Source organism: Quercus robur, chromosome 2, assembly GCF_932294415.1.
Source record: "Quercus robur chromosome 2, dhQueRobu3.1, whole genome shotgun sequence".
Taxonomy (NCBI): domain Eukaryota; kingdom Viridiplantae; phylum Streptophyta; class Magnoliopsida; order Fagales; family Fagaceae; genus Quercus; species Quercus robur.
This window is the reverse complement of record NC_065535.1, coordinates 5,426,276-5,430,825: the sequence shown is the minus strand read 5'-3', so window position 1 is coordinate 5,430,825 and position 4,550 is coordinate 5,426,276. Positions and strand designations below refer to the sequence as shown.

Below are 4,550 nucleotides of genomic sequence, written 5' to 3'. Positions count from 1 at the left end.
CACCTCAAAAATGAAAGACAAAGGGGAAGAAAGACTAATTATAAGTAAAATGTTGTTAATGTGGGACTAAAATGTTTTAATTCAATACTGGCTTTGTTACTTGACTTGTGCACTAATGTATGTAAGCTTTTATTTATTTATTTGATTTTAATAAGTCAAATTATTTTTTGTAATTAAAAAAAGGTAAAAATATGTCAAAACTAGTAGTGATTTGGTTCAGTTTGATTTTTAAAACAACTAGCGTTTAACCCGCGCAATGCGCGGGATCATTTTACGATTTAAAATACTTTGCATTCAACATAAACTTAGTTCTCCCATTTCCACTGCAAACATTCAAACTTAAATAATGTAGTATATTTAGACATATAGTATCCAATATTCCCAAAAAAATGTTAAAACATTAGTATCTTTGAATCACATCATGTGTGTCATACCCTTCTCAAAGGGGCCACTTGGAGGAACACATGAAATGAGTCCAAACAAAGGGAATTCTCCATAATGCTCCTAATGCAATATCTTTAAAAACATTTAATATTTCCTGTAAAAGAATATTTTCATTTTTATGAGCTTCCACACCTAAGGGAAAATAGCGTTTATCTAAAAAAATGAATTTCTCTTTAAGAAAATAAAACTTAACTTACTTTTGAGCATCATGTCAAGCTTTTGACAGTGCAAGAAGATTGACATAAAAATCTGAACTTGGTGCATATTTACAATGAGTTATTTGCCTGTAAGCCTCCTTTAACAACCATCTATTCTAGAAGAAAAAATTGCTTTTTATTATAACCAAATATAAACATCAATATTTATGCAAAATCAATATCTAATTTCTTGTTTCTATTGAAATGAAATTGTTATTTAACTGGGAAAAAAAAAGACATGGGATAACTTTCAAAAATATTATCTATTTAAACAACATATAAAGTGAAGAAATTGCACCCTAGAACTACATGCATATTTAGTGGAGGACCACAATTAAACGTTATTATGATCCTTCATAAATTTTGAAAAATTGCTCAAAGAAAGCTTCTAAATAAACCACTATAGGCAATATTTTCCACATCTAAGGGAAAATAGCGTTTATCTAAAAAAATGAATTTCTCTTTAAGAAAATAAAACTTAACTTGCATTTGAGCATCATGTCAAGCTTTCGCAGTGCAAGAAGATTGACATAAAAATCTGAACTTGGTGCATATTACAGTGGTGGGCATAAATTATAAAGTGATTTGTTGGGAATTTTCTTACATTCAACTCTCTATACCTGCAAATAAAAATACAGTTTAAATTAAAAAAAAAAAAAAAAAAAAAAAAAAAAAAAAAAAAAACCAGTGGTGTTCCAATGAATCTTATGTAAGGTATGGACTTTTGACCAAAGGGAACCATTCAAATTGAACGTGATCTAAGATCTACCAACTAAAAGTGGATTTAATGACACACACACTTTGCGATTTTGAGTCCATCAAAGCAACAAACATACATGTATGAACATCACAACACAGATAGCAATATAACAATCCAATGCACAAAGTAAATTTGAATGATCAAAACCCACTACGGATCCAACCCCATCAATCTATGATTTCAGTTTCTAATTCACTCATATTCCAATTCTACGCATCAAGTATTAAAATAATAATAACAATTATATGCAAACTTAGAACCTATAAAAAAAAATCAGCAGGCATTAAATGTAAATGTTTATACGATGATCAACCTAACAACATTTTCAACACACAAAAAAAAGAAAAGAAAAAGAAAACAGATTATGAGAATATCAGAAACCTTAACAGATCATACCCAAACCTAAGCCTAAATAAAAATAATTTCAATAACAATATATATACACATCGCAATCATTGTAGAAGTATAATTTATTGGAACCTGATAGTGGTCTTTAATAAGGTTTCTGTGAAAATTAATATTGACTGTGGTATTTGCAATGTGCGTTTGTTTTACGATTTTTGGGAAAAGAAATCAGTACCTTGATTTGATGAAATTAGAGACTCTGGATTGTGGAAAGATTCCACTTCATCTCTGGAGAGAAAGAAATTGAATGATTTAATTCCAAAATAGACGAATTGAAAAAAAAAATCTATTACCCAAAAAATGAAAAAAAGAATAGTCACATATTAAAACCTGCTTTCCTTAGCCCTAATTTTTGAATCCAATTCTAGAACCCAATTGAAAAAATTGAAAGCATATAACAGATCTAATTTACCTAAAAAAAATCAGTGAAAGAATAGAACCCATCGGAGGCGTTGTTTGTGGGCAGAGGGGACTTTTACTCTGATCTTAGTGAGAGAAACAGAGAGGCATTCTCTTCTTTCTCCGTGTCCCAGGATCGCCTCTCTCTTTTTCTCTTTCGTTCTCCGTGTCTTCATCGCCTCTCTCTTTTTCTGTTTCTTTCTCCATATATTCATCGCCTCTCTCCCTAGTCCCCACTCCGTGCCTTCTCTGTTTACCGTTCTACCAAGGTTTTGGGTCTGCAAAATCGTTTCTTGAAACTTTTTGATTTCATCGCCTCTCTTTCTTTGCTTCTTTCTCCGTGTACTCATCGCCTCTCTCTGTTTCTATCTTGGTGTATGTCTAGGTTTAGAAGAGAACTGGGTTATGTTTTGCGGTAAACGATGTTTTGGGTTTGCAAAAACATTTTTTGAAGGTTTTTGATTTCATCACCTCTCTCTTTCTTTGTTACTCTCCGTGTCCGCATCGCTCCTCTCTATTTCTATCTTGGTGCACATCTAATTTTAACTGGTTAATTTTTTTATATTTATAATTTTATAATGAGAAGCTTTTAAATGGTACATAGCGTGCCAAACAATGTAATGTATCGCTTTTTAACTTATACGCGTCTGAATTTTAGATAGACACTTTTTCTATTTGTCACCACCTCCTTGATTGTAGGAACCCACTTTCTCTCAGCTTCTGCGATTATATATATATATATATATATAGATATTTGAAAGTTCAAAAACGTGTACAAAACACCTTTGAACGTTTAGACCCCCAAATTACAACTTAACCAATACAAGCAATATGTCAAACAACTAGTGTGCGGAAACTTAACACGTGCTATAATACGAAATTGGTTAAAAACTATCTAAGCCATAACAAAATAAAACCACAGCAGATAATAAAAAGGCAAAGATAGAGAGGAAGGAAGATGCAAACACAAAGACAACACGCGATGTGTTATCGAAGAGGAAACCGAAGTCCTCGGCGAAAAACCTCTCCGCCGCCCTCCAAGCGGTAAACAATCCACTAGAAAATACAGTTGGGATACAAGGACAGCAATAGACCCTCCAAGCCTAATCTACCCAGTGCACCTAAGCCCTCCAAGCATCTTGCTCCAACGAGGTTGCGCCGAACCTTTTTCTTTTCTAGCTTCCCGGATTTCGCTACTAGACCGTAGCATCAACCAATGAAGATTGGTTCCTTCCTAACTGCTTCCCAGAAATCCAAACAACTGTCTCACAGTGATGATGATGGTGAGAACCAGGTTTGGTATAATGCCTCTCAAGGATTTGACAATGGAGAAGAAGAGAGTAGAGGAATTTGAAGAGACTCTAAGGTATAGATTGTGGGTGAAACAATCTTGTTTTTCTTTAGGGTTTCTCTCTTAAAATTCTCTCTGGAAGCTCTCTTTCAATCGTGGGTAAAAGGGGTATTTATACTGGAGTGGGAGAGGAATGTGAAACGTCAGGTTTTACAAAACAGGGGTGGCTCGCGGCTTGACCTCGCGGCTTGACTAAGTCGCGAGATCCAGTCGCGAGTTAACCGTATGGCCAGTTGTCCTGTTTTGTCCTGTAGTGCTCCAGCTAGCATGACTGTTCATCTTCCAGCATGCTTGGCACGTGTGCTGCTTCTGGCGGCTTGCAGCCGCGAGTCACCCGCGAGTCCCATCCGCGAGTCTCTGTTTTCTTGCACACTCTTGAGCAATCTTCACTCTATCTCACTCACTACCCTTACAACAAACCCACCTAAATACAGGGTTACTAAATGCTGAATTACAAGCAAATTTGGCACGGAATAAAGCCAATTAGATGGTTGAATAAATTCAACCTTACAATCTCCCCCTTTGGCTATTCCGTGACAAAACCCTAAAACAGACTCTAGACTTAACATGTGAGTTGGGAACAGTTGAACAAAACTCACTCACACCTAATTCTAGAAGCTGTGAAGCACTTGAATCATATGGACATAATACTCCTGAAACACAACAATACACCATGATCATTGTAAGTAGAAAATTATAAATGCATATGAAACAGGCAATATGTGATCAAGCAAAGATGGAGTTAAGAAACAAACCATGGCTTGATCAACCAAGTGAACACTACAAGGTAGTGATCACAGTGCTCATTCACACTTGGAATGAACACAAGGACATACAAGTTAACAAGCACAAGGCAAGACACTTGTATGCTCAACACTCAACCAATGCATAACACACAAGGCATATGCATCTAGGAACAATCCTACAAGGGCACAAGAGTGATAGTACATAAACCAAAATGCAGAACATTTAGATTAAAGTACTGATTTCAACA

At 35.1% G+C, this 4,550-nt stretch overlaps 1 long non-coding RNA gene across 1 annotated transcript; it reads right to left on the bottom strand.

Annotated features, from left to right (window-relative positions):
• Positions 1 to 238: 238 nt before the first annotated feature.
• On the bottom strand, positions 239 to 2,728 carry LOC126710976 (uncharacterized). The gene is made up of 4 exons (XR_007649972.1): positions 2,219 to 2,728; positions 1,982 to 2,034; positions 642 to 1,261; positions 239 to 538 (listed from the first exon to the last, which is right to left on the bottom strand). It is a non-coding gene; the product is annotated as an uncharacterized LOC126710976 (long non-coding RNA).
• Positions 2,729 to 4,550: the final 1,822 nt, after the last annotated feature.